This window comes from Embiotoca jacksoni, unplaced genomic scaffold (genome assembly GCF_022577435.1).
Source record: "Embiotoca jacksoni isolate LCO1_2020_lvr unplaced genomic scaffold, fEmbJac1.0.p SCAF_14, whole genome shotgun sequence".
Classification (NCBI taxonomy): Eukaryota; Metazoa; Chordata; class Actinopteri; family Embiotocidae; genus Embiotoca; species Embiotoca jacksoni.
The window spans coordinates 468989-481549 of NW_027185274.1; positions in this window are offsets into that span (position 1 = coordinate 468989).

Sequence of the window (12561 nt, forward strand, 5' to 3'; positions counted from 1 at the left end):
CCCACCGGGGGAGGGGGGAAGAGAGAGAGAGGGGGGGGGGTATCTGGTGTTTACATTCAATGTGAGCGTCACATCGTGGTCGGTCGATTGACTCCGTGTGAGCGGATTCTGGCTGCACAGGAAGGCTGATTGGAGCGAGTACTGCGAGTTAACACATCATACAAGACTCATAAAATTCACATGTGTATGTGTGTGAGCAGCTTCCAGAGCTAACCATGCTAACATTCATAGATTGCCAAATTGTTGGTGGAACTCAGACTGTAGAATTTCTGTTCAGGAGTGCAAGTCCGTCAACATCAATAGACTCGCAGGGTTTTTACCAGAGTGAGGAAGTCTCATTCCAATTTGAACATATATTTAACCGTTCTATCTTAAAAGCTGTCAATAAATATGTTTACGTCTCTATTTGTGAGCGGTGTTTGATCTGTGCTGTCGGCATGAGGCAGTGATGTTGGTGATAGATACATATACATGATCTACTATTGGTTTACATACATTGAAGATAGTCTTCAAGTCACTGTCCATCAAGCTTTTGTAACTCGGTCCGCTCCCTCAGTCAGAATTGTTTTTTATTGGTCTGACTGATAAAATGAAGACATCCTGTTCCTGGAGTTCACCGTCCCATGTTCTCAGATAAATCAACATCCACTGCAACTCTCACTGTTAGAAGTTGGAACAGTTCCATCACATCTTCTTTTAAAAAGTCAAAAGTTCTGCCATCTTAAACTTTCTGCAGCATTCAGTCTTCTCTGTCCTGTTTAGCAAGTGACCCTACACGGTTTATGGGAAATGGGCTTCAGGAATATTAAATACCCTCTCTATACAAGTTGTATAACATAATTTGTGTCCGATGTCATTTTTCGAAATAAAAGTTCAATTACCTGCGCAAAAATTTTGAATATTTTCCATTTCTGACTTTTAATTAGAGGTCATATGATGTTTTGCAACACTGCAAGCCCATTCTCAGTTAACATTATTTCAGAAGTCTGATTTTAAAGCCGCCTTTTTTTTTTACTTCTTTAAACTAAAGTAAGATGCACAATATACTTTACAACTCACACCCATAATTAACTAGAGTGTTTTTCCTTAATGTAATTAGATTTAGCAAAGTATCATGTTACAATGAGAAACCCTTTTCATTTCATTGACATAGGTTGCGTAACAATAAAAAGCTTTTGATAGAACAAGATATGATGTTATAGCATGGAGAGTTTTAACTGGAGCAATGAGCAGAGTTACTGAAGGTCAGAATAACTTTGACTATCTGTCTGTTGCATTAAAACAATGTTGGTAAAGCAAGAAAAAAAAACTTCATCTGGTAAACTATACTCTGTCTGCTTTGGTCAGTTGATGTTTGATGTTTGAGTTTTTGTGCTGTTTATCTTTACAGCCACATTTTATTATGACATAGTTTTATTATTATTATTTTAACAGTGACAGCATAAAAACGGAGGCTTATGTTGATCTCTGTGACAGTGATAATATGTGACTCTCTGTCTCCTTCCCCTTTTCTGTTCTGGTCCGGTGTCTGTTGTTTTTCTGCGCTGTGACTCGTGAACACGTGGTTATGTTGTGCACGCTAACACATTTTTAAAAGATTTGCTGCTTGTTCCTGAGCACATTTGAAAAAAAAAAACAATAAAGTTACCAAACATAAGTTATTAAACCTTCAACCGTTGTTCACACTCATTATTTTCCTGGCCTGAGCAGTGGCTGATAGATTTTTACAGGAGGCTGGTGAGCGTTATCTTTTATGAGATTTTACTTGAAATTATTCCAGGCGTGTTTTTAATTGTCTGGAGGTTCACCAGAAATTTCATCGGCCTCTTTTAAGGTCTCATATGCGTTCCATATTATCTTTATTTATCCCTTTGTGTGGACGTTTTTCATTCGCTGTGTCCTCTCGGCTCCCCCATCTAATTTGCTGTAGCCTGCAGGGTCCAGGTTCAGGTCCAACATCAACAAAAAGTGTGTGGAAGAAGACCTTTAAATACCCCATAATAAGGATCAGAGCCATTTCTTAGAAGAGTTTCTGTTAAGCTCCACTTCTCTAACAACAGGGGGGGATTTTAGGGGGGGAGGGGGGGGTTGGAGGGTGGCTTTGGATTGCTGAGAAATCCTCTTAAATCAGATGTCCAGATAGAACTGTAAACAACACTCAGGATTAGTCGATCGCTGACGCATGGGGATGAATAAATGAAGTGAGATGAATATTTGGTTATATTTTTGTCCTTTAAGAAAATACACATTGTAAATTTCTATTTGTTTCTGGTAAATATTTCAGTCCTCCTCTGATAGACAGTCACATTGAAGATAAACTCTCCAGAGGACTCAATCCTTCACTACATTTTCTACAATTTCATTTTTCGCGACTTCATTCGTTTAGATTTTCATTGTGAAAAAGGTTTGTATTGAAATTCAGTGTCGTTCATGCTCATAATTATTTTGCTTTTACCACTTCTAAGCAACAGTTGTCAGCCACAGTGAGTGAATATCACAAAACAATCTCCCACTCAAAGTCCACTTTCTTCACGATTTGTTGAAAGTTTCCATTCTTTCGAGCACTTTTTGGAATTCTCGCCAATGTTTGGTTAAAAGTCGTCCCCGACAGTTCGTCACTGTCCAACACGCTCGACTCATCATCCGTTTACTTGCTTGTTCTGACGCTTTTGACGTTACAAATTTTAAACGATCCAGTACTGCCGGGCTCAGACTGTGTGCTACATGTTTTCTGCATAATCAGCTGACTTGAAAGCTGAAGAGTGTGACGACAGAAAAAAAGATGTTGGTCACAAAAACTGATGGTTTCATCCAGGACACTTTATCAAAGTTTATCCCGTCTCTTCTGTCATCTGTCAACCTCTGCAATTTGTTCTGTGACGCTGACAAATAGGAGCACAAAGGGCTCTCCACGAAGTGAAAGACAACCTCTTCAGGTGAGCTACAGACCTCTACAGACGTGGCAGCGACCCGCCTATTGGTTTGTGAATGTCCATTTTGAAGTCTTGAAGTTTTTCCCGTTGCCATCTTTGTTTTTTTTTTGGAGTCAGATGGACGGAACCGAGGACTACCTGCCCAACTCTACCAGAAACCTGACTGCACACCAGGCATATCAAATCATACCAGACATGCCGCCCCCCCCAAAAAAAACAACAACAACAACAAAAAAAACATCCCTCTCATTGAGGCCATCCATTATCTATACCTGCTTTATCCTGAATACGGCCATAGAGGGGGTGGAGCTTATTCCAGCTGACTTTGGGTAAGGGCCAGGTTCAAACTGGATGGGCTGCCAGTCCATCACGGGGCCAACGCAGAAAAACAGACAGAAGACACTCTCACACTCACACCTATGAATCACCAATTAACCCAACAGGCATGTTTTTGGATGGAGCGAAGAAGCCGGAGTTCCCGAAGAAAAACCCACACAAGGACAGAGAGAACATGCAAATCCTCACAGAAAGCATCACACACTGTTAGTTTTTTACTTTCTTGTGTCAAGAAGTCCCCGCCCCCTCCTAAAAAATTTCAAATTTCAAAGTCATGTTGTCATATGCCATATTTCATCTGACCAGCAATCCACAATTTAAATATTTGGAATTTGTATTTGACTAATATAACTCCTGACATTGAGTTTTCTGTTGATGATTAATCAAATAGTTTTAACTCTAGATTAGCCAGACCTGAAACAAACCTCTTTTTCTTTTTTCACCAAACATGCCCTACGTTTGTCGGTGCACCGTATGAGCTGTGAAATGTCACAGACAGAAATAACCTTATTGGACCATCAGAATTTATGATCTCCTCTGATCTGTTCCCGTGCTTATACATTATCGAGTATTAAGAAAGTCCTCGTAGTGGCGAGAGCTGACTGCCAAACGGAGCAACGGTGCCAGTAAAAGCCTCCGTGTGGTGGATGAGCCTCAGTTCCTGGAAGTCTATTCAGAGTTTCTCAGGGGATCTGTGAGTGGGAGGTGACCCACAGAGGAATAGTCGTATCTATTAGGTTTGATCTTTAAATATAGTTAGCAAACTTTACATTAAAATATAACAAGAATGTTTTGTTTTCGTCATGCAACACTAAACTCTAAACTGAAAATGCGACTTTGGTGGCTTGGCAGGCAGCAGTCAGTGTCAGGGGATCATAACAGCCTGCTCAATTTAATGAAGAAATGCAACGTCCAAAATAAAAATCAAATTTCATTATGTGATTCCCAGACTGGTTTAATGTGATTGTGGTTCAGGAGGCGCCTCGTGTCATCATGCATGACAGGCTGAGTGACATCAGAAATGTTTCCTCCTTCACATGCAGAGCGAAGACCCTGACAGGGATGAAGCGGGGGGGGGGGGGGGGGGGGGGGGCATTTCTGGATCACTGGAGGAGTTGCCTTGCACTGACTCCGTATAGACAGCAGCGGTGGCTGGAGGCCTTCGGCTGAGCGCCCTTTGTGTTTCAGCTGCCACAATCACGCCCGCATGACCAGACCAGCTCACGGTGTCGTTGTGGCAACAGCAACCCAGAGCAAAGGGAGGAGGTAGTGCTGAGCACGTTACCTACTGCTGCTGCCGCTGCCATAGTCTGGAGAAAGTCACAGGTTGTTATGGCGACAAGCCCACCTTTATTATGATCGTTTATTGAATTGTTCAACTTTTAATCCAACGTGGATTTAAAATGGCCTTAAAAAAATGCATTACTGCAAATTAGCAAAAGACCACCAAGTACATGTGTTTATCACTTTATTTAAATATCACTTGAAGTTAAATACTACGATCTAAATCTACTATTGTAATTACACAACACATTGAGTAAAATGTTTCCAGTGTGAGACTGAGCTGAATTGGGGTTTTTGCATAGTTTCTTCAACATTAAAGCAAAGAGCTTAAAATAACTGATACATATGTATACATGAATCTGTACTCTAAACGCATCTGTTCAAATCGTGTCTGGATTCATGTGTTTGGTAACCGCCGGGCACCTGTCCAAGTTTCCATGAAGCACTGAACGCTGGGCAAACTGTAGATAGCAGCTTCGGTCTGCTTCGTTTCTTCAGACTGGTAGTTTGTCCATTAGTTTGTGGAATGTTATTCAGGAAAGTGCTGAGTGCAACCGAACTAAAGCTAAACCTGTTTGAATTAGATTTTGACATGAGGACCCTCGACAAGACAGGGCCACAAGATTTGCTAATAATACAAGACCCGCTGATTTTCTACTTGAGTGGTGAAAATTCACAAATACATTAACAATCAATTGAGGTTTTAGGGCCGTGCATGGGGGCCGGTTACCTACTTTACAAAGTTGGTAATTCAGCCTTGGTGAGTTGATACCAACTGCAACACCTGCAACTACTTAAAGGTTCCCTGTGCAGAATATTGAAAACAAATGATCATTTGTGATTTTGTGAATATTTTAAATCCTGTGTTGTTACAGCAGCCAACTGTCACTTCAAGTAGTCCAGTTCTTATGTATGGATAGCTTAAAGCTGTATACTACAGTTGGAGAAACTGAGACAAAAGAAAAAAAAGATTAGGCTGCAACTAGAAGTTATTTTCACGATCTCTTATTCTTGAGTTTACGTCCTGGAAACGTTCTGTACCGTGCACACGTTTACCCACGACGACATTCTCTCGTCTTATCTTCGTCAGACAGAAAAACAGCAGTTCCTGTGAAGCTGCAGCCAGAGACTGACTGGCATTTGTGTTTGGAAAATGAGAATTGTTGCAGATGAATCAACAGCTTTAATTTTAATATTCTTCTGAGACAGTGCGATAAAACAGTAGAGACTCAAAATGATTTTTAAAAATGTTCAGTCTTTCTCGCAGAAGGAACATTTAACCCTTCAGGTTATAGGAAAATGTAAAAAATAATGAAATCTGAATTTTTTTTCCATCTGAAGATGAAGATCATGTGCAGTGATCGAAAGCCAAATGACCTTTGCGGAGAGACTGCAGTCTCCATAGTCCAGATGAAACATTCAAGTTATGGAAAAATGATAATTCAAATATGTATACATCCTCCATCTGCTGATGAAGACCAAGTGATGTGTCCGAAAGGTTCCAAGGAGCTACTTCATGAACCTGGAGGTAATATGGTTGCCTCATTAGTGAGATGAAACTCCAGCAGACTGTTTTTGTCCCGCAGCAGCAAAAATGAAGCCCACTAATTGCCACTTTAAATAGCGACATTAGCAGACAACAATAACATCAGTGGTGGCGTCCTTCTTGTTCCTAACCACAGAGCTAAATCAGCCATATCATTATCACCCCTTACACACACACACACACACACACACACACACACACACACACAAACACACACACCCAACACCCTCACCCTGACCAGCGGCACGGAGCCAGCCACAGTTTAGTAAATAAATTTAAAGCCTCGCTTCTCATCCGCACCAGTCTGTAGCACGAGCTGATTTACATGGAAACCACATGTTCTCCTTCCTTGACAGGTTAGGCAATCTACTCTCATCACCCCCCTGACACACACACACACACACACACACACACACACACACGCACACACACACACACACACACACACACACACACACACACACACACAGGCCTGCAGCTCTGAGGACATTACATGTTCAAGTTGACTGCCCTTTAAAGGATAAAACCCAAGACAGAACCCCAAAAGGTATTTCCATCTTTTTTCAGACACCTTATGCTTCTCAAAATCAAAATTAGACAGAAATCATCTGAAATACTTCTGCCAGGTATTTGGACGTGTTTCTTCTGCAACTTTGTTATGGTTTTAACATCTTGAGTGAAGTAAAACATTTTTAAAAAATCATGCTAGTAGCAGCTTAAAAGAATCTGGTCTGCTTTTCAAAATCAATCTGTCAAAGTAAATGAAAACCGTTTGTACTCATTCTTCAAACAGCCTGCTGCTCTCACTCAAACACACACACACACACACACACACACACACACACACACACACACACACACACACACACACACACACACACACACACACAGTTCAAAAAGTGTTTGTGACATAAAGATTATTTGACTGCTTAATATCTGACCAGCACACCAGTAATTTGCTCATTTGGTCTCCAAAAATCACCCGCTGTTTAAAGATGTTTGAGTCACAAAATGCAGCTGAAAACAGTGCTCATGCTTTAACAAAGAGCATTTTAATGAGTCTTTTGGGACAACCAAAGGTTCAGTAGGACCATATCAGTGTCACTGTGCTGCACTACAGTGCCCTCTAGTGGCCGAGAGAGTCCAGACAACATAAACAGTGCTTTTAATATATTTGTATTGAAGCACTTTCATGAATTTAAAATACACTTCCCTGGATTGATGTTCCAATAAACACAACATAAAATATAGAAGATCACAGTGACCTGTATACACAACAGCACAGCCAGTATACATAGTAAATGTGGTTATGGGAAGAAGGCAATTCAATAAACGATCATGTTCTTTACATGTTATGTACATACATGTACAAGTAGTAAAAATGTGCATTATAACTAAATTAAATAAAAAAGAAATCAATTAAAAAGGATTAAAATAATCCTTATAAACCACAGTGAGGTCAGATTCATCCCCATATATTCCACATAATTATCATCATAGTGATTATTATTATTAAGGCCCATTACAATCCATGCTGTTAATTAAAGTCAGATTAAATACTTTTTCTCTGAATAACAAACCAGCTGGCTCATGTCATGATGTAGAGACTGCGTGAGATATACGTCTGACCTCTAGGTGGCAACATAACCAAACTGGTGAATTAGTGTCCATTTTCTAAAGAGGACACAGGGGGGCGCTGTGTGGTAAAATAACAGGAATCCACCTGTTACAGCTCTGAAAAGGAGGATGTGGTAGCAGGGATGTAGCAGAGGGTAAACTGTCCTACAGTCAGTCTGAAAGCCTGTTGAACTGGAACACACACAAAAAAAATACTGTAACATGCATCGTAGCATGAGGAGGGACATGAGAAACCCTCCTCTGTGCTTCATTGTTCATCGTTTTTTTTTTTTTTATACATACCATAAATATGTATGCTTTAAATGCAGTCTCGCATGCAAGATTTTCATAGCAAACTTTGTATGTTCTGCTGAAGATTCATCAGTTTAAAAGTAAGACAATAAGAAAAGAGGTGCGCTGGTGATTACAAAATACAATTTTGAATATTGGGTGAAAACGAGAAGGGAAGAGCAACAATAGCCGGGGGGGGGGGGGGGGGGGGGGCTGTAGGAGTGTTTGCTCCCAGTCCAGTCAGTTGTCCGCCCCTTGCTGTCGCAATGCAGCTAAAGTGCTGAGCAGTCAAAACAAATACCACAGCTGTATTTGTAACTACAATCCTCCTCAGCCTAATTTATTTCCCTCAGCCTGTGTCATTGACTTGCGCTGTATTTGTTATTGTTTCACCGCAGGGCTGCGTGGAGCCGGGGCAGTCTGGGGAAATCAGCGCGCATTCATCAAACCACAACAAACTTCTTCCCAATCCGCTGGATTTTGGTCATTGGACTGTTACAGACAGTGAGGTCATGGTGAGGAAGAAGGTGGAGGGGGAATGGCCTTCTGTCAGTGTGCATCATGAGCTACCCTGGCAAAAAAATATGTGATTCTGGGAAAAACACTTATTTTTTTTAAACTTTTGTCACAGACAAGAAAACATTTCTGCAGGTATCTGGGTTCAGATAATAATATTAGCAATCACACCTAACGTTTAAAGAAACGGTCCAATATTTAATTTCATTTTCATTTTTAGATGCCACTGTGTTAAATACACATCTCCAGGGAATGAGCCCTCGGCCTAGCATCGCATTACGACTGGAAGAAGGCAAACCTGTCTTCCAGAGAGAAACATCGTGTCAGCATTTTTAAATGAACATATCTGTCGAAAAATGTTCAAACACAATGTTTGTAGCGCAACATTGAGGTTCACATTCAAGGTTTTGACGGAAATGTTTTCACGAAAGGAAATTGTATACAGTATATATATATATATTATATATTACAGTTAAGTGTCACTGTGGTTGTTGCCTGTTTTATTGTTTTTATTGTTACATATTTATACTTTTCTTGTTTTATCTTTTTATTTTGCACACCGTCAGATCGTGAGAAACAATATTTCGATCTCTGTCTTGTAAATATGGTGGATTGACAGTAAAGTTAAATTTGAATTCTCGTTCCTCTTTGAATAAATCCGAATATCAGTGGTGACCTTCGGATTTCAATCACATCAGATATTAAATTATGCATCAGAAAAACAAAAGCTTTAGATGAGTCACTCTGCAAACATAAAGGCATTCCCTGTTAGCCTCAGCCTATACTCTCTGGCTAGTGTTGATCATCAAATGTTAACATGCTAACAAAACAAAACAAAGCTGTCAACATGCTCAGGGTTATACCCATAGACTGTATATAACACAGGATGTAGCTTCTGTGAGGCCGGTGCAAAAACACATCCCCATAGACTCCCATTCAACTTCTCTCATGAAATACAAAGTCAATAAATTATTTTAACAAGTCATAGTGGTATCATTCGCTCAAGTAACTCCTTGTTGTTAGTTTTCTGGTGGTCCTTCTGAAAATAAATCCATCACTAATTAGATATTTGGTATTAAAAAGCAGCATTTTTGGGGGCTTGTCTAGTTTGATTGACAGGCCTGAGCTGCAGTCAGGCTTCTGCTAAAGGTAGGCGGGGCATAGTGTCCTTGGTCTCTCCCCCTCCCTCCCCCGCTCATCCAAATATGGTTCTTTCCGGCTCCCAAATAGCAAGATGGTGACGACCAATATTAAACTGGAGGCTTCACAACAGCAGTTCACAAACTAATTTGTGACGTCGTGGTTGGTTGCCACTTGGTTAAACTAGGTCTCGGCTTCAGCGTGTCATTGTGATTATCTTAGCATGCGGAAGTTAGCATTAAGCACACTGTGCCTAAATACAATCTAATAGAGCTGCTAGCTCAAACTCGTCCTCCCCCAAAGTTTTGGACTCATCAAAAAGCATGTCGGGACTGTAAAATAAATAACTTCATGTTAAATTAATGGGATCCACAAGTGAGATGGGAAATTAAGAAATGAATAATTAAGAAATAAGATAATGGAAATGTTGCTAAAAAAAAATACCAAATAGATATTTATTGCAGTAAATTATTTATTTATTTAAATATTTATTTCTACAGGTTGTATGACTGACTATATAACTGAAAAAAAACGTAGTTGCTGTGTAATCTTTGAGAGCCCACAGTTTGAGGCTCTGATTGGGTAATTTGGTTGCAGCAGGGGAAACAACTGGCTTGGGTCTGTGCAGCACCGTCACTGTGTCTGGCTGTTGTTGTTCACCGGCAAAAAGTTCTCACAGCTCTTCTACATTTTGTGTTTACATGTCAAACATATGAGGTGTGCACATTAGTGAACTTTAGAAGTGCTTCTATGTGTGTGTGTGTGTGTGTTTAAAGTTTGAACTGTGCATGACTGGGTGTTTTCAGTCTTTATGCTACGTTAGGCGAACCTCCACTGAGCATCCTCCCTGTACTGAACACACAGATATGAGATTGGTATCTTTTTACAGAGTCTCTCCGTGAAATGAAATGCGCATAATTTCCCCAAATTCAGTTATAAATCCATCTCAGTAAACACTGGAGAAACATGTGCAGGGAAACATTAAGTGCCACCATTAAATCTTTTTCTGTCTGACAGCAAAATGCAAAGATAACCAGATCTCAGTATGCTTTTCATGACATCAGCATTTCCATCCTATTGCCTTCCTCCCACTTCGAGTCCTTTAATCTGGAGGTAGATTTCAGGGTCTCCCTCCTGTCCGTCATGACTTATCGTGCCTGTATCAGATGAATCCACAGCTGTCCCTCAGCAGGATGACTCCCTGTTTGCCTCCATAAAAAGTTAACAGAGTTCTCTTTGTTTTCCTCAGTTGCTGATTTCTCGAAGCCAACAGGAAATCGAACATTGTTGGTGCCAAAGAACAGTGATAGTGATGCGTCCCCGCCATTCCACAACAACTCTAAACAATGCAGGAGTGATACGACACGCCTTCGCACTCTGTTAGTGTGCTGATGGTGTGTCTGCAAGGCCCACGCAAAGCACACGGCGTACACATCAACACACCTCCAGGGGTGCAGAAGAAATATGCACTTTGGCTGTGAGCACTTCAGATATGAACACAGTTTTGTTCCTGCACTCACAACCGTGTCCTGCTTTCCTTTCACACACACACGCGCACACACATGCGCACACACACACACACACACACACACACACACACACACACACACACACACACACACACACGCGCGCGCGCGCACACACACACACACACACGTGCACACACACACACACACACACACACACACACACACACGCACACACGCACATACAAACACACGCACATACAAACACACATGCACACATGCACACATGCACACACACACACAGACACACACACACACACACAGACACACACACACACACACACACACACACACACACACACACACACACACACACCTCCAGGGACAGTTACAATCACTCCTAATTGCGGAGCAGGGTTGAGGGAGGAGGTGAACGGGAGGTTAACTGACAGTCAGTGAACCTTGGGGTCGTGAAGAGATGTGATCTGATGCCACTGTGGTCCCCGAGGGAACGACAGCACATAGCTGAGGTCAACCAATTCATATCATTGCATCACCAGTCCAAGATTTAAAACACAAACAAATAGCTACTTCAGTTAATCCACAGCGCATTCAGCGTGATACATTTCAATATTCATTCTGAACTGATGACCTTTCCTGAGTGCCACTTATACAAACCTATAGAGTGTTATTCTTTCAAAGCTGCATCTGGCAAGTACACATCATGAAGGAGGTGGTTTTATAAATGTAAACTTATAATATTGTTTTACTATTGTCTTACTATTGTTTTAATATTGTTATTATTATAATAGAGTTATCAATACCACAGTCTGATCTCACAGGATATTTGCAGCAGTTTGTACAAATTAATGTGACTTATTGAAACACTTTAGTTCATTAACTCCTGTATTTTACAGTTAGTTTCCTGGAAGCATAAAGATGAGCTGATATTTAAAATCCTACAATATTTACAATAAAGTCCTTTGAAATTTAGGGACATGTATAAAGTATGATTTAAGAATGATTTTTTTTTTGGTATTTGCTTTGTTGATTCACAAAACTGTAGGACATACGTATTGGCTAAGTAAAAAAAAAAGTTTTATTTAGTTTCCCAAAAACAAATAGCAACAAATTAATGTTTCTTAATTGTTGATTAGAAACGGTGCAACCTCATTTTTTTCCCAATACGTAAGTTCTGGTTCTAGGAACCTATTATGTTCAGAAACCACAGAACCAAGGTACCACATAGTGAACAATACACATTGTTATTCTTTTTTTTAAAATTTCATAGCAAATTTAGGTCGGTAGAACCAAGATGGCTAACTTTGTATTGTTTACTGCAGGCTTTTAGCATCTTATTGCAAATACGAGCATATTTACTTCAGTCCAATGGAAGTCACATAATTTTCACATTATATTGCTTCAAATTTTT